Source organism: Cinclus cinclus, chromosome 3 (assembly GCF_963662255.1).
Source record: "Cinclus cinclus chromosome 3, bCinCin1.1, whole genome shotgun sequence".
In the NCBI taxonomy this organism is placed as follows: domain Eukaryota; kingdom Metazoa; phylum Chordata; class Aves; order Passeriformes; family Cinclidae; genus Cinclus; species Cinclus cinclus.
The window spans coordinates 99087439-99115359 of NC_085048.1; positions in this window are offsets into that span (position 1 = coordinate 99087439).

Consider the following 27921-nt stretch of genomic DNA (forward strand, 5'->3'; position numbering starts at 1 on the left):
AATTCCCTGTTAGTAAAGAGACATTAATATGCAACAGTATCTGCCACATACAGGAAACTTCTTAAAATACCTGAGCCCATTTTAAAATTGTGGAAGTTGGGACATGCATTGTGTACTGATAGCAGGGTGTCACCATGGACACCAACAGAGAAAAGTCAAATATGATGAAAGAGAGAAAAGAGAAAGAGAAGATGTAGTATCCATGACAACAAGTAGAAAAGACTTGAAAAAGTTGAACTCCCTGTGTTTGTCTGTATTAATAAAATGAAATTTGCATAGTTAGACACACATACAACATTATCTCTGGGTAGCTGAATTTTGTGCAAATTGTCAGTGTCAGGTGGGTACAGAGGAGATTCAGATGGTGCATGTATCTCTCCCATTGTGCTTTTATATCCCTGGAGTGATTTGTGTGAAACCAAATGGCAGCTGGATGAGCAGTGGAGATCAGATTGAGACATCTGAGTAAGTATGTATGCACTGAGTGTCTGCCTTGGTACATTGGAAACGTGTAAAAGCCTCTAAAATCAGTATGATCTCAAGTAAAACAAAGTGGGATGAAGAGATGGATGGAATGGATTAAGAATTCCTTTTTTCTTCTCAGGTGACAGAATCTTTCCTTTTGAAGCCAGAGTGTGCAGTTTGGGGGAAGCTCAATGGACAGAGTGAAAGAAAAAGTGACATTTAAAGCCCAGAGGGGAGTGTACATTTGTGTCTCTATGAATTACTCTGGGCAGCTCTCCACACACACAAATGGATCTGGTTTGCATTTCCTACATCATATTTGATTTTACCTTTTGGAACTCTAGCATGTAGCCCATGGGATTCAATGCCTTCCTGCAGGGTTTTGAGACTTGGACTGCTGCTACTGTGAATGCATCATTGCAGAATTTATCTCCTAAAATGCTATTAAGCAGAAGATGTTCTTGTACCAGCAGAAATAATGAGATTTTTTTTAACATTACCCTCCATGTCAATGTTGAGGTACTTATAAATATTGTTTAGTAAAAAAAGTTACATAAAAATTTGCTGGCATAAAATTCAGAATATGAAACAAACCTCCTAAAAACATTTGTGAAAGATGTCCTCTCATGTTCAGTGAGAGCTTGCATCCTCAAATAGCACGGAACATGAGAACATTTTTATTTAAATTTCAATTGTATCCCTTCAAAAGCTGGATGTAGTTCTTTAAGTAGATTTAAGATACTGCTTAGTAAAATTTTCAGAATATTTTCAATGTATGTTATAGTTTAGTGCTTACATGTTCACATGAGACTGTAAAAACACTAATGAAATGCCATTTAGGTTTATTTTCGTATACCAAATACCTTAATTTGTACAAGTATCTGCCAGTGTGATTTGAGCTGTCCTGGAGAAGGTAAGTACTCCGGGAATGAATTTTGAATGGAGGGATTTTTGGGACAAGAAAATGAACATCCAGAATAAGCAGCTAAGCAGAGACAGAGGAGAATTGTGCAAGCACAAGAAATAGAAGGAATCTTTCTTTCCAATAACAGGCTGTGTTTGGAATGCAGATTAAATTACCGTGGATGTATTTGTGGTCATACTCCAGCATTACAAATTAAATCAAGATAGTTCCCAGAGGAGGGTGATTTTGGTTAACTGTTAACACAGAGTGTGAACAGAGCAGAAAGCTTTGCTCCTAAAAGTGGTGGGAATGTTTGTTTGGTCTCTGCTCCATTTTGGACCCTAAGATCTGAAATGTATGGTACCACCTCTTTGAAAAGGGAAGGAATAATTCAGCCTGGTCAAACAATAGAATTCTGTGTTTAAAAATAGCTTTCCACATTTCATATTTTGATTAGTGATTTAAAAGCAGACAGGTGTCAGATAAGCATGGAAGTGTAATTACTACTAAAGGGGAAGCAGACATTGAACACAGGAAATAATTTTATTCATCATCTCGGTTTGGAAGGCTTTCCTGGTACCCAGAAAAGTAGATATTATTTGTTTTTATAAATAACTCTTCTGTCTTTTCACTCTGTGATCCTCAACAATTTGCTAAAAGTTTCTCATATAGTGGGATGACATATCAGCAGCTGTAAATTGTAATGTCTCTAATAACTTTAAAAGTAAATGCGGTTCAACTTTTTGATTGTTATTTTTCAAATAATCCCAGTGTTTATGATTAACAATGCAATTTTTCAAATGGATACAATATATAGAATATTTTATTTCTTTGTGAACTTGCAGTTCTTTACATTGCAATACTTGACCTTGTCCCATGGGACTAGAAATCTAATGGCAAAACACACCTGAGAACACCTCTGAGGATGTGCTCAGACCTCCTATTCTAGATGTAGCTGAGCAGCTTCCTGGATCACTGACTTGGGTGGTTTGTTGCTGTCTCCTCTGTACCCTCTGCCTTTGTTAAGGCAGAAATTATCACCCCTTGGATCACACAGCTTAACTATGCATCTGCATCCCTCTCATACCATCTGTGGTTCATTGCATTTTTGTTGTTTTTTTTTAACTCAGCCCCTTTGACAGAACTGGAGCAGGCAGAGACTCTGCTGCAATACCAGCTGACCTGTAGCAGTTGGCTTCTAAGGGGAGCAACAAGCACCTGATCTTGAGCCATAACCCCTTAACCCAATATTTGTGACATGAGAGCTCTTACTCTGGCTGAGTTCATAAAGGGAAGGGGAACTGAAATAGTGCAGTGTATCCTTTGCATTATGCAAAGTTATGACATGCACATATTACAGTGTAAGGCAAAAGGATCAACCTCTAGACAGCTAATTCTGTATGCCAGAGTAATTCTTAATTTATGCTGTACCAGGATAGTACAAATGGATCACAAGGCCTCAGCCAACCAACAAAAAAAACCCCTAACACCAAATAAGAAAGACTGCTGAAGCAAAATATGTTGTGCATTTTCATCTGCTGGCTCAGAAAAGCAGATGTAGACCTGCTGCTCCTGTAAATGGGAAATGAAACTTAGGAAGCAGGTATCTTCAGGACTGCTGTAAGAAATGCAGTGTGAATGAGTTTTTGAGCTGGTTTCTATGAATTCTATGGTAGGAACTCAAGCTCCTATCCCTCAGAAATTTTCAAGCTATATTGATCATCAAAATCCTAAACTCTTGGATTTTCTCTACTTTTTGGGGATGGGGAAGATGGCTTTCTGTCAAAACTGAGTCCACACTGAAACAGGGAATTCTGAAGTTAATTATCAAATATATTGATTACCAAATATTATTATTTCCATGGTCCAGCAGGCATTTGCTGCGATGTGAAGGGTTCAGGCTCAAATACTCTCTCTTGACTACAAATGAATTTTTAAATTGATAGGATTCTTTCTCAGCTAATGTGTTCCATTTCGTCTGTGTGGTTAAATACTTCCCTCTCTGGGTATCTTGTAAAAGTGTTTGTAACTGCTGTGTGAAACTGCAAAAGTGTTTGCAGACTCACGCAGCAGTTACAAAGACTTTTACAAGATATATTTTTAGAAGTGTTTCCCTCTTTGTTAGAAATTTTCCTTCTGTAGAAACTCTCAAGGCTGTAAAAAAATAGGGAAATGATACCTTAGTGTGAGGTCTAAAAGCAAGAACCTCACCACAAACTTGCTGAAGTCACTGAAAATAATCCTGATTTTCAGCAATATTCATTATACATCTTGCAGTACCTCTGCAGCAGTGTACTTTTGTTCTTGCTGCTGTTTGACTACAGAGATGGCCAGAGTTTTGTGAGGTAGAGATGCTAAAATAGCATAAAATTCATGTGCATTGGCAGTTATGCGGAGAATACAAATCATGGGAATTGAGTGACTTCAGCACAACACTTCAATGATCCAGAATTTGAGTAGTGTTCACTCTGTGAAGAGGGGCAATTTCACCCAGAGTTTTTAATGTGCTTCCATTTATCACTCTCAAATTATTTGCCATTGCTGAAAGAAATCGCTGTCACTCCTGAAGCTCTGAAACATAATCACTTATTAAAGATGTTCGATTTTTATATCAGTAATACAACAGTGGTTGTTCTGAATGCAATCAGTAACAACTGGCTAATTATTTGAATTATATCTTAGAAAGATTTGGCTAATGCAAGAGCATGTACAAGATTTTTGTTTTATTACCTGAAAACCATTAATTCCTCTACAGTTTCCCTTCCAATCAGAGCACAGCATGGCTTCTGCTAAAAATAATTGATTTTTTTTTTTAGCAACTCTTAATAGACAGCACTGAGAAATGCAATGATTACAAGACAGAATGGAATGAGATTTATTTGGAAAACTGCCATAGAGAGTGTCAGACTGTGTCTGAGGCAGGAATGCAATTCAGGTAAATGATGTCATACATTCCAGAACCACTTTTTCACTGTCAGGTATTACAAATAAGTCTCCTTCACAGTTCTCAATGGAAAAAAAATATCCCATGTACTGTCACTTGCTTAAGAGTATGAATGCTGCAAAACTGTGTTTTTCGCAGGAAGGACTAGGATAGAGTGAAGCAAATTTTTTAAAGCTTTGAGGCTCTCCCCCACCCCATGAATGATGTTGTAAACAAGTGTTTCCTTGTTTCCTGTATCAAAACAAACAGTATCTGTCACTCATGTGCTAGTCACATTGATTATTTTCTGTTTGTGTCACCATCCATATTTATTTCCTCATATTTTTAAACCCGGTTAAATATACCAGCTACTTGGCAATGAAACTGCCTTACCTTGCCAGGTGAAATGGGCTTTTGGCCTGTATAACAATAGTAGGAAAAGCCTGGGTTTTACAGTACCATACCAGATAAATCCTCATTTTCATTCCACAAAAAATGGTGTATCACAACAGAAAAAAAAACAAACACCTCTCTCTTAAAATTCAAGTAGCAAAATAATTAATCCAAATGTACTCCAATAAATGAATTTTAATATGCTAATACCAGCAATATAATTTTCTTTTAGGTGAGGAAAATTGTGAAGTATTTTAATTTTGATTCCTTTTTCAAATATAACTGTGCACACCTGTGTATTGAGGAAGTTATATCAGGACCCAGGGCTGGATGTGTAGAAGGGATTTGGTGTGATGTGCTGTGCAGTACATGCATGTAGAGATATATGTACAAGCTGAGCTCCTGTAAATTACTGTGGGAGAAGGGAGGTGACCTGATCAGGTTCCTTCCAGTCTTGATCATCCTATGAACCTTGATAAAACCAAAGCTTAAACCCAAGAAATGTAGCTGAAAGAGGCCACATTATCAGGGGTAGAATCTCTTTTACCAGTGGCTGAGATTTCAATGTAGGCATCTTTTTTATCTTTGAAAGTTAAGTGGGAAAGTTTAACCCTTTACCAGGATTTCACACAGGGCAGCCTTGAAATTGTACAATATTTCCTACAAAGTCTCAGGCAAATTGTTGTTTCCTCCTCTTCAACAGAAGATAAAATTTTGGTGCAAGAGAACTGTAATTCCAACACCTGATATATGACATTTCTCTAAGCACTTGTTCCATCATCCCCTCTGAATTCAGCTCCTCACATGAAAATTATCCACGTGAAATAATTGATTTTGATGGGGGCTTTTTGTGATGAAACATGAAGGTATCCCCCAGGAACCTTCCATAACAGGAATTCTAGCAAATGTGGGAGAGGATAAATGGAATTTAGTCCAAGAAAGTCATATAAGTGTTGACAAGGTAAAATTTTGTGCAAAATCTCTATCTTTACAATAATGATAAAGTTTCTATTTGCATCACTGAAAATAGCATTAAATCCCTGCTATGGAGAAAGTTCTTGTATTTAAATTGTTCTCTATAAGTGCTTTTACAGATTACTTAAAAACAGCATCAACATTTGTGAATACAGCAGAGATACCTTGATTTGGTTCAGAAGTCATTTTTCAAGGATATCTTTATTCAAATTAATCTTTTGTTTGGTATGACTCTGATATTTTCTGAAAACTTGAATTTCTGAAAGTTAAAAGCTCTAATTTAAAAAGCAGCTGAAGTGTTTAAAAGGTGAAGCTACTCAGGTTTACTCAAAAAGTTTTGCTTTGGGAAAATTCACTTTTGGGTATGAATTGCCATGGTGAAAACTACTTGAGACTACCAATTCACCAGCCAATTAATTTTTATCTTACACTTTCTTTTCTTTTAGCATATTTGCACTGATTTTTTTTTTCTTTTAAGAATTCAGCAGAGATGAGAGCTAAATTGAAGAGGAGGTTTGAACATTATCATTTGAGATTGAGAGGTCTGAAAGAGAACATATGGTGTTACCTCAGCTGAGATAACAGTGCTTTGCTACCAGGATTTTTATCCTGTCTGTTAAGACCTTTCTGTATGTGTGTGTTTCAGTTCTTTGCAACACTGACATTGTTTACCTATTTTTTTTTGAGTTACACTTCCAAACAAAGTGGATAAAAATATTGCCTCTTTTTCATTCATCCAGTTACAAATGAACTTGAGACCTTCCCAGGAGAGAAGTATCTCCAATGAATCTAAAATCAAATTTGCCTCTAAAAATAAAACACAAAAGTACGAGGAGCATTTTTTCTTGTTTGCTGTTATTTTGTATTCACTATTCATATGAAGAGGTTTAGGTCCAATAAGACATTGAGGAGAAATTGTATTTAGTTTCACTTTTGGAATATAAATCATCTTATTTTTCAGTGAATCAAAACCAAATCAAGCCAGAAGTTCTAGCAAATAATTCCAGTTTCTGACTGTTAATTATAGAAAGCAAAGTACTGAGGAGTTTTTGTAGATAAACCAGGACTACTTCAGGTAAAGTGTAAATTATGAAAGTGGGAATTGCTGCAGCAAATCTACCCTGTCTTCTTTTCATTGCTTTTTTGGACAATTAAAACAGAAAAAACTCCCTTGCAAATTAACACGTTCACATAGTATATTGATTTGTTAGTTAGTGGTTACAAGAATCTGTCCCAGTTGCTAGAATCTGCTACCAGCTCAGGTCCTTTTCAAAGGGCTGTAAATCAATGCAGCTCTTCATGGGAAGGAACTTTTCAGGGTGAGTTAACGAGAAGAGATGTACAGCTGATATACTGAAGTGTGTAGTCAGCTTCACAGCTGAAATCACAGGGCTGGTTCCAGTTACAGCACAGTTAATTTCACCTACTGAAATGTTCATTTTTCACATTTCCTTTAGGTTACTTCCCATAGACTGAGATCCTCAAAGTAAGATTTACATTGCAAATTTATAATAGGAAGATTTGAGGTTATTTTGTTAAGCTCAGTGGTCTCCCATTACAGCACAGCAAATGAAGGAGAAAATTAGTGCAGTTGTATTAAAAAAATAAATAAATAAATAATCTGATGCATTCTGGGAGGAAACATCAATTGCTGTGGTATTGTCTTACCTCATGTCTTTCTGTCCTCTTGTCAGATATGAATGGATATTAAGCCTGACTAATAATGTGAAGATGTGAAAACAATTATTCTAAATTAGGTATTAATGAAAAGAGTTTGCCTGAAGTATTTGTCTAAAGGATAATGGTGTCGATTGATTAATCACACCATTCAAACAAGTTTAATTTAGAGATAGGATTAAAGAACTCATCACATGTCACAGGAAAGCACCAGCATCCCAAATTCATGGAGATGTTTCTGGGTCATACCCTGATAATGGATGTGTAAATTGAAGAGCCAATGGGGCATGGGTAGAGTTAAAAAAATAGATATTTTTCTAAACCTCTTTCTAGTGTTAGTATTCCCTAAACTTCTTTTATTTGAAACTTTAATGATATAGCAAAAAAGAGTTACAGCTCTTATATAAGCTACCTATCAGTCACAAGGATAAAGGTACTAATTATAGTAAATTGTGCAACATTCCCAGTACTTCAATGAGATGGTAAATATTGAAAAACTTCATTTTTTTTAATATATGGAACAGCTATTGAGTAATACATCCTGAATCAGCCAGTAAAGTGCATATACCCACATATATAGAGTCTCTATACAAAAATTCAGTCTCTATACAAAGTCAGTCCATTGTTTCTGTATGACCAAGAAAGGATTGAATTTTTTTTTTTTTTTTTTTTTGGTATCAAAGACTGAACTCTTTGCAGCTAATGAACATATGTATAAAGTGGAGCTGGTGAGCTGAACAGGTGTGAGAAATAGAGAAATTTGACTGCTTCTGGGGTACTGGCACAGGAATTTAATACCAGGTTGCCAGCTTCTGAGAAAGCTGTGACAGTAATATAGAATTGCTGCCTAGACAGAGGGTATTAAGGATCACCACTTGAGGCTCAGTTTTCTGCCTCAGAAATGGAAGACTTTCAAAGTGTAATTTCCTATTGCTACTGATGTGTTTTTTCTTCTGCTTGTATTGCTGGGGGCCACTCAGCAATAGTAGATGAAAAGCCTTTTGCCCTTCCCTCCCTCTCTAAAACCCAGGAGAAAGTGAAAAACCTTCATGTGCCACAAATCCCTTGACAAAGATTATTACACTTCGTGAAAGAGAATTATGATAATTTCTTACTGATTTTTAGTAGGGAAGAATGTGTTTAGAGAGATGCAGAAAATAAGACTACAAAAGTCTCCCCATCAGTGCATTGGTAGGGACTCTGAAGAGACAGCCATGCTGTCTGAGGTGCCTTGCCTCTTTCATAGCTGTCCATTTGATCCAAATCTACGTTGGACTTTGATCCCATTGTTCCCAAGAGTGGCATAAGAGACTACCTCGGGTAAACCTGTGGGATGTTTCTACTTTCTATCTTTGCCTATATTTATTCTTTCTTTTGACAATGGTGTTTCAATGTGACACATTGTCACCCCTCTGAGTGTGACAGCTCCTGGGATTTTGCCATGGAGAAAATGTCACTGATAAACTCTTTATGAAACATATTCTATCTATATTTCTGAGAGAAAGAGCACCAAAAAGAATGGCATGACAAGGTATTTTTCCAAGGATTTCACAAGGCTTAATAAAAAACCAAATGAAAAGACAAATACATGCTGTTTTACTCCTTTTCTGTCTTCTACAGAATCTTGGTCTGAAGAGAAAATTTCACGGACCAAAGATGTAGTCAGGCATGTGAATCTTGAATTCCAAAAGAGTGAGTCCTTTTTCCAGTGAGTAGGCTCTGGGATTTAGGAGGAAGTTATTAACTGCTGGGGAACTTACATCACAATTTTTAGTTAAGGAGTAATTGGCTGAAGGTAAAGGAAAAATTCAAGCTGAATTCAAAGAGAAATGGTCTGAAGGTGAAATGACTGTGGAGACTATACATAAGGGGCATGATAATAAGACCAAAGAGGTAAGAAACCTTAATCATTTGGATATGTAACCTCAGGTAAGATAAAAGAGTGCTTTAAGTTACATAAAGCAACTTGAAGGACACACTTGAGATTGAGATAGGCATCTCCTCACAAGCCCTGTTTTGCTGAAAGGTTATTGCATATATGCTCTGCACCATTCTCCCAGTATTCATATGGAATTCTTGCCACATGTGATACCTTCAAGGGCATATTTACAAGATAAATGTAAAATCTTTAACAGGAATAAAAGTTGAAATAATAAACATGAGAGTGGGAACACAGATTAAATGGAAGGTAATAGATTTTTTTTTTAAATTAGAGGTACATTCTTCTGTTCAGATTGATCTTTGACTAAAGTAGCTTTAAGGGAAAATCTTGTTCCTGCAGGCTTTATTTTTTTAGACATGAGCAGCTATCAAGAGGCAGAAAAACCTTCTACTTCCTTGTCAGCTGAGGCCTTAGGTGCTCTGCACTTGCTGATGGAGATCAGGTTTTCACACTTTATCAACACCAAGCAATTCCCATTTCAGTACTTCTGACCACGTTTTGTAAACTCTAGCCAAGTTGAACATTTTGAGTTCTACTTATTTTTCTCAATGTCCAAAGAGGGGTTTTGACACACCTAAAGCATAAATCTTACTGTTAAATTTAAGTTTCTTATTTTTTAATTTAAAATTTTTTAAAAAATGAAGAAAGTATTCTAACAATGTTTCTAATTTGGAATTTTATTACAGGAACATTAGAAAAGGGAAAATTGAGCCCATGCCTTAAGCAATGAGATCATTTCAGATCTATTTTTCTTAAAAACTCTTTATATGAAGCAGATCTAGTACAACTATGAAAATAGCCTTAAAACAATAGTGAACAATTAAAAACCCCACCCCATATTCTCCAATCTGTTCATTAATTACCTGGGCACCTGACAGTATATGCAAAAATAAAAACAGAACACTTTAATTAAAATCTCATAAATTTGTGAGCTTTGAAAGTTGCATTTTTTAAAGTAGGCTTACTCATTAGTCAAGACCTTATAAATACCTGACTGTTATTTACTTATTTAATCTGAACTCCATTTAACCCTGCATTAATTAGATAGTTTCCTGACTCATAAAGATGATTTAAGACCCACTACAAATAATATCAGTAGAGAGACTTTCCTAAAGATTTTCCTAAAGATTTGAGGATCCGTTTTGATTCTTTAAAATATCATGGTGTATAAAATGGGAAGGGATTCATATTGGTTATTTGTTTTAGACTAGCTAAAAAAAAAAGTAAAAATAAGAAAAATAAAAAAAGCTGTAGTGACTTTATATAATGAAAGTGTCTTAAGGCTGTTCCAGCATTCAGGTATAGGTGGCTCAAACCAGAAAAATTTAGGGACATTCTGGGTCTGTAGTCATGTACTAGAGGAATTGGTACAGAATGTTCAGAATGTTGCTGTGGAAGGAAAATCTTAGGCGCTCTCCTGTTGTAATAATGCGTTAGCATATATACCATGATGTTAATGCTTCTATGTAATTGAATGTGTTATTTATTTTTACTTTTTGATGTATTATGATAAAAATGAAATTAAAAATTTTAAGCCTTTTATATATATTATTTAAAAATTTTAATTAATGTGTGGCTCTGAATACATGAAGAATCACACTTGCTCTTGCAAAAGCCTACTGGAGGCAGAAACACAGGCAATGTTATTTCTAAATACCACAGTTCATCATTGCAGTTGTGTAGAGTGCTAGAAATGTCTCTATTTTCTCAAGCCTCTTTATTTTCAAGATGTTCAAATTTATTCCTCCCTTTATATCCTGTATCTGAAATGAGGGAGAAATATTTCTGTAGTATTCAACCTTTCTCAATTATTTAATTTGTGTCAATAATAAAGCAGAAACAGAAGATCGAAGTCTTTCTTTGAAGCTACCCATTTCTCAGCAAGAATTCGAGGACTGAGTTCTGCATATGGAATTAGAAAATTTTTGGATAAAACTTACTGTCCAAAGGATCACTTTTACTGGTGCTGAGGTTCTTCCATTTTATCTCAGCTGAAGTTCTGCCAACTTTTCATCTCTATTATGATAGAGAGATGGGAAAGTATTCTGGAGAGACAGTTCAGTGCTTTATACAGTTATTTGCTTCATGTTGACAACTGGGTAGAGGAGAAAGCTCCTTGTAGCACCTTGTAAAGCAATACCTTTAATTACTGTCATCTTATAATTATGTATAAAAATCAAAGAAAACCTTAAAATCCCCCAAAACAAACTTTTAACTCCTATAGACTAACTGGTAATTCCAAAGCATCTACTACAAGAAAATATTTTCCCTGCTTGTTTATCTTTCCTTTCATTCTGAAAATACATTCAATTAATTGGTAGGGGGTTTGTTTCTTGGTTTTTTGGGGGGTTGTGGGTTTTTTGTTGTTGTTTTTGTTTTGTTTTGTTGGGGTTTTTTTGTTGTTTGTTTGTTTGTTTGTTTGTTTGTTTTATAGGCTGCCTGACCTTATGAAAAAGGTTTGCCAGACATGTAATATAGGAAAGAATATAACCATAAAAGAGGCAAATGAATTTATTTGTCTACTTCCAGGAAGTGTCTTGACTGTTTCACTTGCAGTTTACAAAGTCTCTTATTTTTCTCTGTAAAACTACTTTCTCTCTGTGAGAGTTGGGCAGCTGGGGATGAACAGTGAGCTGGCCCTGGTTGACAATGAAGTGGTCATGAATCTAAGACTGTGGGAAACGAGATGCTAAGAAGGGAAGCATCTGGATAGGTTATGGAGAGGAGAATGGAATGATGGGAACAGTTGTGTTAATGCAATAGAGTCATACAAGGTCATGTTCTGAGTTCTTGTGAGTGATTGGTTAACAACATTTTACATATAAGGTTACATGTTTGTTCACTTGTGCAGTGCCTTCCAGCAACTCTGTAACAAAGGTTATATATTGTCATGTTCACCCCATTGAAGTGTCTCTATACAGTGCACAGCTTCTTTTGTTGTCATGCTCTTATTAAATTATTTTCCAGGCCACTCCGTCATTCCTGTCTCTATTCAATTGCCGTCTCGGGCTGTTTTGTCATCACCAGCCCTGACAACTCCATGTGACAGTGACTAAGCAGCTTTAAGAAAGTTCACTGATAAAATCTCAGCCATGTAGAAGATATTTAAGCCTTCTTGTCTATTTGTTTGTTTCCTTACCTGTAAGTCTTTCAAAACAAAGCAAATGATAACAATTAATTGGTATTTTATTAAGAAGAGGCATTCCATTTTACATTTATTCATCCATTCCCTTGGATGGATCTGTTGACATTTTGGCTTCAAAATCTGGCTCTGCCTGCCTGCATATTAAACAAACCATCCTGCAGCACATAAGGAGGGTGTTATTGCTATGTTATCATACAGGTGGAATGCAGTTTAACTTCCATGATTTGCAAGAGCTCAAAAGCAGCATCCAACAGCTCCATGAGATACAGGCTGCAAGCTATTCCTTTTTGCTGAAGAGTCAGACTTACCCTTACTGCAGTCAGTTCAAAACCCAGTGAAATCAGTGGGGCTTCAGAAGATCCTGTTAGTAACAGCCAGATCCACTTAGCTGTACCATTCACTTACCCTGAGCTCAGTCTGTACTCCCTGATCCTCCACTACTGCAGGGAGGAAATGTTCTGAGTTATTTCTTGGCTATTCCCAAACTCTATACATTGGGAAATTCACATTCTGACATGCTTGCATGGGCTGAACAGAGGGATAAAACAGTGAAGAAGTTTCAATGCTGGCTTGCCAACCCACCCTTGAAGAAGGGGACGCAAACCCAAATTGAAGGCAATGCAAAACCAAATTGAATTTAAGTCTTGAAAAAAGAAATCAAATTGCACTGCCTGCATTCAGAATATTTTCCTTTTCAAAGCAGGGATAGAAATTTTCTTAGTGGGAAATCTGATGACAACAGAAAAAAAGCAATCTCTAAGACTTATTTTGTTACCTTGAAATGCATTTCACACCTATCCTGACACGGAGCCCTTTTCTTATATTTACATCAATTGCTCTATTAGTAACACATAAAAATGTTCAACTTGAATGTTGTGAAGTAAATTAGAGAGTTTTGCACTTAAATTTATTTCCTGGCCTTTGTCATTTGTGTCATATTCCTAATTTTCTTGTAGTTTTTTGCTGAGTATAAAATTTCATTCTTTCAAGTCTTTTCTTGTCTAAAAGAAGTGTAATTTTCTATCTACATAATTTGTTTCTGTTTATGAGTGCTCCAGTTGAAACAGAGTAACTGAAGTCAGCAGAGTGGTGCAAAGTCTGTTTTGGCAGGCTTCCTATGTCTATAAATCAATCCTGAATGCAATGGCAGTAATTCGTGAAAGCAGACAGTTCTGCAAATAACAGAGTATTGTATATACTTGTGTAGCCATATTAAATAAATTGTTGTTATGGAAAATCCTAAATAGTTAACTTTGAAAATTAAAAACTCTCTATGGAACAGAAACAATAGGAACACATCTCATTGTGGAAGATTTTTGTGCAATGTTCGTTTATAGTGACGAGTCAAATTTATTCTTTTCTCCTAAAATAATGGAAACCTCAACAGGGGCTAATTCTGAGAAGGTTGTCCCAGCTCAAACATCAGCCTTGGTTAGTTTCACCATTTCATACAAGAAAAGATCCTTTCTTTTAAACTTTGACTAAGCAGATTTTCTTTCATTTATTCAACAGGGGCTTGGGCTGCTGTCCAAAGTTTGGTTCTTTATCTGCTGGGAGGATACAGCCATTCCTTTGAGGTGAAATAATTTGTCATCTCTGTGTCTGTGCCTGAATGTGTGACTTATGAGTGTAATGAGCTCAGTGATAGCTTATGTGCTCTTTGTTTTTCACTAAAGTGATAAAGATAAGGTTGATCACAGTTCTTTTCTGAATTCTTTTCTTTGAATTTTGAAGCAGGGTTTTTTTTTGTGGTTTTGGTTTTGTTTTGTTTTGTTTTTCTTTTCATTAAAGTTACTTTCACAAGAGGAGCAGGTTTATTACACAGCAAATAAATTGGCTCCTTGAGCTCTAAAACCATTGGATATCAAGTACAGGAATTCACCTGCTGCTGCTTCTATCAATAAGGATTTTACTATGAGAGGCTTCCTTCTATGAGCTTGTGTCTGTTTGTGTTATGAAGCTGGTGAACTTACTTTGATCCAGCTAATCCAATGTATGCATTGCGGAACTACAAAGCTTTTGTGAGGAAGGGTCTGAGAGGAGAGGTCCATAAAATGTTGCAAGGTCAGCAGCAATGGAATGAGAACTGAGATGTTTGTGGGCATCACTGGCTGATTAGGAAAAGGGGGTGAAGGAAAAGTGTGTTACTAAGGCTGTGATTCAAAATAAATGCAAGAACATGGAAAAAGAAAAAAAAAAAGAGCTATTTAAAAATCAGTTTCTCTTTACTGTGCCAACCAATATGACACCTGTTAGTAACAATGGTTATTTCATAGGGCACGTAAAACAAATGTTTTTATTTTCAATTATGTTCCTTCCCATTCACTCACATTTCAAGAAGTTAATAATCTCTGGTGTCCTTCTCACCTAATTTTAAAAAGTTTAATAGCCAGCTTACTCAAATTTTAATTTAAGTACTATGTCCATAAGTAAACAACAACAAAAAAAACCCCAACCCAATATACTTTGTTTCAATACCAAACATGCTAAAGTAGCCTATGTTGTTTGATGTTTCTTTACAAAATATTTTATTAGCTAAGTTGATGTACATTGCAATATCTTCCAATAATCTCAGAGCAAAAATTTTTTTTTTAAATTGTGATTTATTTACAGGAGGCCCTAATTTTTATTCAGTTCTTGTTATGGTTTTGTATTGAATAATTCTTGATGATCTTCTGAAAAATTCAACAAGTTGTGTCACTTTAATATCTTTATGATGATGTTGACTGCATAAAAATAATGATTTCCTAGTAAATGTCCACAGTCCTTGTAAGCTGGTACTTGACAAAAATTATGAAGGAATTACTTCTGTTCTGCTTTGTTTTATTTCAGATTGGAAATTACGTTATCCAAGGTTCTTGATATATGAAGGAAAGAGAGAAAAGTATTTTTCCCTTAGCAAAGGATATAAAGGCCAGTGAAAAAAAAATGAAATTGTTTTTCTGGAACTTCTTTCTGATATACCTTACCTTTCAAGTATTAAATTAGATTTTCATAAGTAACTTCCATTGCAAGAACCACAATGTAGGATACAAAAACATTTTTTTATATTTGATTCTCTCTTTCTTTTCTCAAAGGTCAATCTTTTCATATGCAGACAAGTTGCTTGATATGAATCAGGCGCCAGTCTGCAGGAAAGGCTTCTTATATTCATTGATTTTGGATAGCATGTACAATTCAACTTTCTTATGAGGTTCATGGAGTGAATACATATTTTTTTAATTTAAGTACACAAGATCATTAAAAATAGTTATCAAAATAATAATAAACACAGTTTAGATTATTTGTAAATTATATACAGGGTGGTTTTCTTGGTTTTTTTTTTTTGGTGGTAGTTTTTGTTTGTTTGTTTGTTTGCTTGTTTTGAGACCATAACACATTAACATCATACATAGAATTTCAAAATAATGCAAATCTCTGGGATAAGCAATGATTATTCTGAGTAATAGAGATCAGTGTCAATATTATGTTTTCCTTGAAAAGCAATAAAGTTATATCTACAAAAGACCCCTTTTGAATGCAGAGATATACCTTATTAGTTCTCCTCCCTCTTTAATTTGAAAAAACTGCAACAAAACTTTGAGGCCTGAGAAAAAAATCCCTTACTTAGAGTTGCACCCTTTCTGGTTCTCATTATAAAACACTACTGTTCTTTTGAGCAAATTTGGTATTCTTGTATTGAGTTTTTTAGTCAATGAAGGCTTTGCCTGGGAAGTGGCAGTGATCTGTTGTGAGTGTTCATCACTTAAAAGAGGTCACTTCCTCACTAGAGTTGTTTTTCTGACTTCAATTTTTGTAATATCCTCAACTTTCTCACTGGAAGAAGTAGCATTCTGAATACTTTTTTGGTTGAATTACTAACAGGTTGGGATAACATCATAATGGGATTTTTCCAAGCATGAGTGGTTTATAGTTTGTTGAGCATTAGCAACAATGGCAAAATATCAACATCATGGATGTATTTTTGAAATACTACAATGTCAAATATTTATTCTGCTCTCAGAACAGACTTCATCACTGGTAGAAGTGCTCAGCTTAGCTTTGTTTTGTGCGAGATAACAGTGAAACTTTAGGACTATGGCAGGTTCTGTCAGCAGCTCATACAACCTCCAGATATGTTCTGTACTTCCGACTGGCAGGTGGGAAACCAATGATTCCAAGTTTATTTTGTGATGTTTCTGATATTTCTGAGGCAAAATAAAATACTAGTATATTTCAATTTGGGGGTTTTTGTTTCTGATATTTCTGAGGCAAAATAAAATATTAGTATATTTCAATTTGGGGGTTTTTGTTTGGTTTTGTGTTTGTTTATTTTTTATTTGGTTGGTTTGGGGTTTTTTGTGAGTGTGCTTGGATTTAATTTTTATTAGATACATATATATTCAGGAATATGAGATTAATCAGCATTTAGTTTCCTAACCAGGGAGATTGTTTATTTTGTTAAACTTGTGTTATATTTAACTATGGTATAAACAGATACGAACAAGTAAATCACTTGCATCTGTGTCTCTGAAACATACTATCTGTATGTTAATTTACATTTGAATTGGAGGATTCAGATGCAATTAAACTACTCACTCTACTGTTAATTGATTGTTAAGCTGGTCTATAATTTTTAGTTTCCAAAGGCCCTTGGCTGTCTCTCACAGAATCATTTACAAATGTCCTAGGAGTTCACTGGAAGTGCAATGACAGCACATCTGTAATTGCCTCCCTTGTTATGCATGTGTGTACTTGCTAGTCCCCAGGCCAAAGGTTTCAGTGTCCCATTTTTCCAGCCAAGCAAAAACAAGAGGAATAACCAACACATTATGTGGTTACCAGGCAAAAGTACCCACTGGTTAGTGTCACCCAGTGTTTGGCAGGAAGGCAGTTAAAGACAAAACATTTATCCTTGCTACATCACCCACATTTGTCCTTTGTTGCATTATTTGTATCAAATTTGGCCTGTTTAGTAGCAAGAAAGATGTTTTTGTTATGAAATCAGAGCAATTGGTTGTTTGTTTTTTCCTGAAATTCAAGTAAGCTGTCTATATAACTTTCTATAGCTTAATTTTGCTTCACTGAAATCAAGCCTGACATCCAAACTGAGCAGAATGCTGTGTCTTTGTTTTGCAATATACAAAATGCTTACTTTTGGAGACGGATGAGGTGGATAGTGGTTCACAGCGTAAATCTGCTTTATCTCATATTTTATGAACTTGCAGATTCCTCTAAAGCCACAAGTAGAAAGTCTTTAAAATAAACCAAGGATTTATTCTAATAGAAGCCTGTGTTTAGATGAGAAATCCTTTGAAAACTGCCACAGACCCATGGTTTTGAGCTTAATGTCTGGTCAATGACTTTCCCTCATTTTTCTGTGCTAGCCTAGACTCTACCTGCTTTACTCATGTCTAAGAACAGTGTAGTCCTCTGATTTATATCAAAACTATTGTATGAAATGCATTGCATTTCTCAGGGTACTTGTAAGTGTTTGCACTGTTGAAAAACAGAATAGAATGTCTGCAGATTTAATTTTGCAGCAATGGAGATGAGTTTCTGAAGAACTTCCAAATGTTCCTGATTTTATTTGTGCTTTGTAATGACAAACAGAGCACCAACATTCAAAGAGACAGTTTTTTAGTTAAAGATACATTTGTGACAAAGAAAACCATATGCAGATGGTTTGCAAATGCCAAGAAGGGTGTTCATTAAGAAATTAATTAAATTTTTCTTTGCTATAAAAAAGTCAAAGGGGCTGAATTTGTATTTTCTGTACACTGACACAGGTCCTTGGAACTCGAGGGAGCTATGCTCATATTCAGGAGATCTGTTTCATTCAGAGAGTTATTGCACTCCAAGCAGAGTCCCACAAGACTTCACAAGGTGATATTTCATCTTCATCTCAAGACTATTGTAGCAGGTCATCAGCTTTGACTGTATGATAAAGCTTCTTGAGGGATGTTACTTTCCTTGCACAGAGCCTAAAGCAAACAAAGCCTGCTTTTTCAAAAGTGGATATCCATTTTGGCAAGAAAATGGAATCAACTCTAATAAAACTAGGAAAGAAGGTGAAAACCTATTACTTGCAGGCTGAGGATTGAAAACTACTGTGACTGTTCTTGCTGCTTTGATTTTTACAGGAAGTCTGATTGGATTTTGGGTTGCTTGTTATTTTTATTTTTGTTTTTCTTTCAATGGGGGAAAAATACACCAGCTTGGAAAGTTTCTGTTTTCTATAAGAAACATACCATAAAGTATCCTTTTTGGTTAAAATGTGATTTATGATTTTATTTTGAGTGTTTATCAGAGTGTTTTTTTCCCCCTATTTTACATAATGTGGAACATATTGAAGCTTTTCACTAGAATTTGATTCACCTGTGAAGTCAGTCTCTGATTCTTCCACAGGCTTCCTCTGTGACTTCCTCAGCCACAATTTGTCGCCTTGTAACACTGAATTAATTTGTTCCATATTTTAGATGTCTTCTGAGAATAAATCTACATATTCATGTAAAGTGGCAAGATATTAAGTGATGACTATATCTTTTTAGGGAAAAAAAAATCTATAAATAAGAAACCCCTGTAAGACTGTAGCATTTTAGAGCAATCCATTTTTGCAGAAAATGTTTTTTTTTTTTTCTTGCTACAGTCTAAAAGATCAGTGATTTTTATTAGGAAAGAAAGGCTACAATTACCAGGCTGTGGAATGATTCTTGGCTAAATTCCAGTAATGTTAACAGAACTTTTTCATTGCTACTGGAAGCCATAATTGAATTCCCTTATTCTGCAAGACACTTTGTCATCTAAGCAAGGAGTTACTACTTTAGCAACAGCCATATTTTTTCTGGAAGACTGAAAATGTTGCACCAGATTAAGATGTCCTGTATCATTCCCTAGCTCCATACTAATTTATAATATTAATTATCAATATATATAATAATAATAATAATAATAAAATCTTGTAGCCTTTATGATTATCTAAAAGCAAAATGGAAATCTACTTTGAATTGTCAGAATAATTTGCCCCATTTCCTAAAATTATAGTCAAATTGTGTAGCTGGATATTATGAGGATATTGTTTTTTACTACAGTAATGTATTATGCAAAATCTCAGCATTTTGCTGAGGCATGTGGTAAATGAACTCTGTTGTTATTCCCAATCAATCAATTTCTGATGGAATTATATTGAAATATTTTCCATTATTTTACATCAAATTTTGTAAGGTTACTAATATTTAAATCAGGAAGAATGAAAATATTAAAATATTTCTAAAATATGCCAGAAAATAAGAGGTTATACATATGCAAGAAATTTATATATTTTTTTTAAATAGACTGGAAGACATAATGTTGGTTTAAAGGTATTAACGCTGCATTTCACACTTTATAGGTGTGTTTCCTTGTCCCATAAATATATAATGCATCATACAACTGTTTTTACAGCATTTCCATGTAAGAAAAACTCATGTAAGCAAGCAGAAAAGAGAAATCAAGAAAATGAATTAAATGTAACACTAACTTCTTGAGATAATTCAAGTATGAATTTAATTGTGGGTGTATTACAGTTCTGGAGAAATTATTTTTACTTCCCCACCTAAAACCAAAAAACAAATCTAAATTATTTAGACAAAATCTGGAGATGAATTTCTATTCATCTACTAATCAAAATTAATCAGTGCAGAGACAGGCATCAGAAGAAACACGATAGGTCATTCCGAAAGGAAAGACAATTATTCATGAGTCCACGTGTATGTCTGTCTGTGCTTAGAACAGCACAAATGTCTATTTCAAATAATTTAGGAGTTATGTAACTTAAACTTGCTGTTAAATATTTTCAACCATATATGCAATATTTGCTGCTGTGACTCTTAATATAACCTAGAGATTTTTGCTTTTAAAAATTAATCGAATGTGCTGGCAGCTCCAATACAATATATTTTTTTCCTTCTATTTAAAGAAAGAAATAATATCCTTTCACATCCTCCAAGGCATCTTTCCAGTATTCTCAAGGCTTAAATGTTAGCTGTAAAGGACGGGACACAATGTGAATATTAATGCCCTGGCTGAGCTGACAAATGTGCTCTCTTTGGGCCAATGCCAGACATGAGCATTCAAAGTATGGAACTAATCCAGGAGGCTGAGATTTTCAGAGAATCTGGGGAAAAGCCTGCCAAAAGTGCTCAGCAGCTTCCCCACAAAGAGATTGCTTTAGAAATCTGCAATGTGTGGGTGAAAAAAAAAAATAGAGTTCTGACAGGGCTGGAATGATTTGAAACTGTTCAGGATGGTGAAAGAGGACAACGTTTCCAGTGCACCAGGACATGGACAGGGTGGAAAAGACATGTGAACTAAAGCACAAGAAGGCAAACTTTGCCATGGTTGGTTGTGGTGAAATGTATGAAAATGGCCACACATTTCACCATGTTCTAGATTTCACCAATATTACAAAGATCAGGAAGATTGATTGAACTCTTTTAATAATATTAATTTATTTTCCTGTACAACCAAGTGTGTTCTAGGGGTGTGCTGATCTCAAGAGGAATTTGGTTGTAAAGTCAGCAATCCCATCACATCTTTCACTGGGAATGGCAGAATCAAGGCCGGAGGGCTTGTAAAGGGAGCTGTCAAAAGACATCTTCCTCCTGTATCCTTTTGGACATGCATGTGCATAGAAGCCCTTCTTAAAATATCCTTCGTACAAAATTCCCAAATTATGGCATAATCTGGAGGCAGAGATAGCTCATTGAGCCCTCTAATGTGTACAAATTAGGAAGGATTTCCCCAGAGGGAGATGCAGAGAAAATTTAGGACATATTGCTCCAAAGAAAAGGTGCTCTTGGAACAGATAAGAAATGTAGAGATTTTGTCTGAAGGCTGCTCAAACCTTTCAGCAACAGAGAAAACTTGCTGCTTCTATCAGTCTTAGGTTAAAATTCCAACTAACCACACTCTCCTTCAGTGTTTCCAGCCTTCATTCCTGCTGACTAGTTCCATCTGCTTATATTCACACACTGGGAAGACTAACTTGCTAGATAAAAGGTAAGATATCTTTTACCATCAGGGTATATGTTTGTGAATATATCTTTTAGCCAGATCATAGAGGTATTCTTATTTACAAGAAAGGTGCCTGGGCTTGGTGAATATTTCATGGGAACTGATACTCTCATTCTCAAAACAGGGGAACGTTTGCTTATATTAGGAGTGGGGGCGAAAGCTAGGTAGAGCTTCAACTCTTCTCTGAAACCTTATATGAGCAGTTCTTTCTTCCCCTCCTATGAGCAGTTCTTTCCTACCCCACTAAAAGTTCACCTTAAATTCACTAATTTTTAGTTATTTTTTGGTTTCTTACAGAAGTCTACATGTAATTTGTTGGCCAACTCTTTTTATCAGTAAAGGGAGTAGTCTTGCTCTGACACAATCAGAAGGACTATGACAGCTGAATTTCTGATCCTCTGTTCTCAGAAATTCCCTTCCTTCGTATCTTTTCAATGCAGGTAACGTACTATTTTCCTTCATGCTTTATTCTAAAATTCACAAATTACTGCTGAAAGAAAATGCTTTGTTATACTTTTACAAACTTTCTTTCACAGTTTCATAATGAAGGCACTTCTCGTGTTTCAGGGAGCTCAGAAGCCAAGCTCCAAGGTGACCGCAGTAGATTTTGTTGTAGGAATACTCAATGAACTTATATCCTAGGATAAAACACTGAAATCATCCCTGGTTGTGTGTTTGTTCTCTCACCTTTCTTCCAGATGTTGAGATTAGCTTCAGTTCACCAAAATGCATCAACAGGAGGTATAGACATAATTTTTAAAGGCAGGTCTTCATTTGTTAAAAGCAAGTTTTTAGGCCTGACTCTTCTGGGAAAGCAGCTACTTTTTGTACAGTCCAAATTAAGGTTTAGAAACTTTGGTATCCAGTTTCAAACTGGCTTTCAATTTACAGGATACATAGTTGGAATTTTCCTTATCCCAGCCCCCTAAACAGGTAAAATATAAAGGGGAACACACAACTAGTTGGTGAAAAATGCATACTATGGGATGTAGAAGCATCTAGGGAGGCTGATCACAAACTCAGCAATTGGAAGAAAGGAAGCACAGTATTAAGAAAAAATATAAATATTCAGTACTAAGGAGAACAGCAAAATTGCTAATACAAATAAAATTTCACAACTCACCCAAACCTGGGTTTTGTTAGTTACTGTTTTGACTCAGACTCATTAAAATGAGAGGGCTTCTGAAAGTTTAATTCTATGCATTCATTAATTTTCCCCCTGCCCTCCCCATCCAAAAAAGGTTAAACCCTCAAAATAAAACCAAAAAAAACCAGAAATAAACCAACCAAAACATCCCACCAAACAAAACAACAGCCAAAAAAATCCTCATTATTTTTTTCTAATAAGGACACTAATATTCTGACATACTATTTTTGAAATAAGGTAAAGAATTAGAAAAATACTTTGTTCTGTTCTTGATATTGATATAACTATCTAAAGATTTGGAAGTTGTCAAATCAGTTTATTTCCCACTGTTTCTTTAATACCTGTAAAGATAAGAAAGAGCAGAAATATTGCTAAATATAACATCACAGAAAATCCTTAACGTTTCAACAACTGCTCCAAAATGACAAACATTAAAGGAAAAGGTCTCATAATTTTTGAGGTTACTGGTGCATAAATGTAGATAATTACTATTCTGATTTCATGTCTGTCTAGGTATCCTGTGATTTTTTAATGAGAAGGTTAGCAACTGCTGGCTTGGGTTGCCCAGTAAATAGTAATGACAACCTATGGTGGAAATGAAAGTGACACTAATGACATGTAATAAAATGCAGCAGTTGGTGAACCAAGGGGAAACAACAAAAATTACAAGAGTAGGTGGTTATTAGGTGGACTGACTACCAGTAAATTTTACAGAATACAAACACATTTTCAAACAGTAGTTTAATGTGACTAAAACATGTATAGAAATGGTTTGAAGAGACAATGATATTGATCCATCTTTATCAACATGACAGAGTGGCATTTCATTCAGTGGATCTTGCTCTGAGCCCACTCAGAGCATTTAATGTTCTGCAGTATCTTCCACTTTTAAGAGATTTCCATAGCAATAGTAGAAATCTTTTAACAGGGCAAGCTGGAAAAGAGTACTTCTGCTATGATCTCCATTCTGGTGTGTCATTTAAGTTAAAACATTTCCCTCAGCATTTAGCAATGGCAAAGGTTCCAAAACTGGGGGAAGGCTTTCGGAATGATAAGTGGAATGGCTCCTTCCATGTGAAGCGCTTTTACCCGATATTTTGCTAGAGGGGAATTTATTTAAGTTTGAACCTTAAGGATGTGGGTTTGTATTCATTTGGGAGCATATTCTCAGGCCAGATGTAGTCTTCCATCCCTTGCTGCTCTATAAGCAAAGTTGTAAAATAATGTCGCTCTTGTAAGATTTTAAAGGAACTCTTAAGGGATGTTGATGATGTTATTTTCTAGTCATTCTGTTTCTGAAAACATAGTTTAAAGGTCTGAATCAAATGTTAGATCCTAAACGGTATACTTTGTAACCTACATCATTATATTTTGTCAAAAAGGTCTTCAAATATTCATCACTCTTTTTAGTGAAGACTTAAGTGAAGCTCTTGCTGTATGAGCCAGGAAAAAACCTTGATGAGTACATCTCTTATCCTCAAAACAAGTAACTTAACTGCCAAACTTGTAGATAACCTAAAGTATGTGTATACATTTCCTCCCTTTAACTTCAGTCATTATCATTACAGCAGGGAACCTGGCTCTGAGTGTTTTAAATAGAATATCAGTCTCTCTGTGCTCTGATATAATTTTATGCATAAAATGTGCAAAAGGTCCCTGCCTCCCATGACCTACTTCTGCATGCAATTCTAACCTCAGCTGTGGCTAAGTTAGGACAGCATCTTCAACTTGATGTTCCTATTCCTAGGCAGTGTCCCAGTAACCAGCAATAAAGTGACAAAAGGATGGAGTCTTAACTCTCCACTATCTGGCAATTAGGACAAAAATAATGAGCTGTACTGGGGCTCATTGTGAGACAGTAGTGAAAAAGATGGATATCAATTAGCTGACATTACTTCAGCCCATGCCTCTTCACATGAATAGTAATTACATATGGGTTAAAATATTGCTGTAAACATAATTTCTGTGTTAGCTTTTATGTATCCTCTGTTCTATGTATTTTTAATGTAAAAATGTATATACCTTCATAAGCTTGTATGGCAAATTACTTTCAGCTCTAGGCTTTTATTTATATTTTACCAAGGTTACATTATTTACAATGGATTACTATTCCATGGTTAAATGATCTGATGAGAATTCCATACAAAATGTTAAAAATAGGTTATTTTGCAAATATAATTGTGATAAATCCAAGTTAACAACAGCATACACAGATGTATGTGTAGATGCAGAGGATACATGCAGTCATAGATGAGTCTCATTCTAATTTATGCAAAGTCACGTTCAAAGGACAAATCTAAACTTCTCTAGCTGTATTTCAAGAATATGGATGTACAGTTTTCTCACGTGTAGGAGATGATTGAGACTAATTTAGAAAAAAAATCACTTAGCAAATACACAGTAACAGTTTGTTTAGTAATATTTGCATACAAGTGTAAAATGTTGGAAGATGCTCCTGCACTTTCTGTCTTGATAACAAAATATTTTAGATCTTAAGCCAGTTTTTGCTGGAGTCAGCACCTTTGCATTCAAAGAGTGTCAGCATTGGCATAGGCTTGTATTCTGAATAATTTTAAATGGTTTAGGATAATACTGTCCTGCTAATATTAGAAAATTTCACATTTGTGCAATGATGCACAGTTATCTACCACCTTTCCCCATGCATTTAATTTTAGAAAATAGATGTTTCCTTTCCCTTTGTTACAGGGCACAAGAGATTGTTGCTCCAGTTTTAGAATTTAAGGAGTATTAATAGATTTTACACCGCCAGTTTCCTTTTATCTGTGTATAGAATAATTTGACATCCCTAGGACTGTTTCCATGGCATGAATGAGTTACAGATGTATGCTCAGAATCAGTAGGTCAGCTTTTTTAAGATGGAGAAATAGTCAATAATTCTGATGAAAAGAATCAAGGGAATATGAAATGTGTCAAGGTATATTAGACATATGGGTTAAAAATATGATTTGGAGTAAACATTTAAGGGATAAGAGAGAAAAAAGGAAAAAAAATGTTAGATTATTTTAGATACTTAAAATATTTTGATACAGTTTGTCACATTGGGAATACTATATTCCACTTTATAAAAAAAATCTTATTCTGAAGTAAGTGTCAAGAGGTAAATGGTTACCTTCATAGAGATAGTTCTAAAATAAGCTCCCTCTTATTAGCAGAATGAGTCAGTTTTAAATAAGAAAATTAGCTTCCCACAGTACATGTTGATAATAGCCCTAAATACTGCTCTGCAACTGTCTAAGCAGCGATGAGAATGAGCTAATAATATATTAATTCATTTTTCAAATTTGAGATAATATTTTAAAATATTTGGCATCAATATAAATATTTAGCATCAAAAAATTTACAAAATGTATCTGGCATGAGATGAATGGGGCATAATTTCTCCATACATTCATCAAGAAGCTAATCATGTTAATGCTTAAGTGCACGTAATTCCAGTTACATGAGTAGACCAAATTAAGTCACCTGGACTAGTCACATGTGTAGAATTAGGAAGATGCAAAAGCTCTAAGATGGAACTGAAATTTAATGTTCCCTCTCATAAATTTAGGGAAGCTTTTTATTAATGGAACACTGTTTTCTAAGAGCTGAAAACTGGACTCTCCTTTATCTATTATTTTGCAGTTTATAACTCTTCACTGTGTTTAAAAAAAACCAGCTACCTCCATTGCTTTGTCAAGGAAACTGCTTTTCAATTTCTCCTTCAACTGCCACTCCTTTTGGATAATTGGAGCTCAGTAAGGCGTAATCATCTTACTTTGTATCCGTGAAATATAAATAAAGTAAAATATGATATCGATTTAAATAGACAAAAGATTCATATCCTCACTATGCTTCTTAAGTCTTGACCCATTAAATATCTTATTCAGCTGAATTTTGTATCAGAATGCCTACAAAAGCTTACCCCAGACTCCATACTCTTTAGCATCTTAGTAAAACTGCTTTGAAAAGTGTTTTGGGAAAAAGTGTAGTAGAGCTGATAGCATTAGATAGCTTTCTTTCACCACTTTCCTCAAATTTTGCCTGCAAAAAACCATACCACATCCTGATGCATGAAAAATTATATTTTAAAGCTCATTTTATTCCTTCAGTCAAAGCAAATGTCCTTTGCAGTCAGTGAAGTCCATGATCACACATCATCCCTCTCCTAGGTGCTAGGAAACTTGTTCTAGCTCTCAAAGAATGCTAGAATGCTCCCAATTTGCTAAGCACACCAGGGCCATGTGGTCAGATATTTCAGGAAAAGGCTTGATCATTTTCAAAACCCATTTTCCTTGTTTGATGTATCTTCCCAGTTAATTCTGAAGTGGAAAATCTTCCATCTTTAATCTGCTGAAGAGGAATCTTTTTAAGAAAAAACAAAGGGAAGCTTCCATCAAGTGATGGTTGACGTTTATCTGCTAATCACAGGGTGGAGATGTAGTTTCTATCCCTCATCTTTTCTGTCAAATGCCCCTAAATCCTGTTTTTTTTATAGAGGTTTCTCAATCTTTAGCTTGAAAATTCAGCTAGAGCCTGGGAAAAATTCAACTGATGTGTTGAAGTAAAAACCATATTTTTAATGAAAAGCCCAACCTCAAGAACTCATCAATGTTAGTGAAAATTTGCCAGTGTAAAGGCCTTTGCATAATTAATGCTTCTTTCTATGAGCACGTGCCACTGGGATTTGTTTATTCTGACCAATGGCCAACACAGATTGCTGGCTGAAAGGACTTCTTTCCTGTCCTCCAGAGGCCTAGGGCTCCCATACCTGTGGATGTGCTGTGCCAACAGAGCAGCCTGTGAGTTCTCTAAAAACATAAATCTGCGTAACACAGCCAGCCATGAAAGAACTTCTTGTGAAATGGTTTTTTGAAGGGCTGCCAGTGCTGAAACACATGCTCCACAGGTATGAGCAGCAATCTGTGGCTTTTGGGGTTCAAACAACCAATTTGAGACCTAATGTACTGCCCTGCCACTTCTGGCAAAGAGCTGTTGCCTTTGGGAGAGTCTGACAAGCTAGGCTGGAGATATTTGGAAGTACTGGACAGACGGATGTTGTGCGTGTAGGTTTGACACCAGAAAAGTTGGACCTGCTACTGTTGTTTCTGCCAGCTCTGGCAGAGCTGTGGACGGTACTTTTCCAGCACAGACTGTACATTTTCAACAGACGTATGTTCCAGCTTTTCAGGAGAATGTCTGTCATCTGCAGAACAGATGCCCAGGGATATTTGTGTGAGTAGGGGAAGGTTAGCAGTGCTCACATTTAGAGGAATTTGACACACCAGAGCCAGTAAGCAGAGCCTCTGAGCTGCAAGAC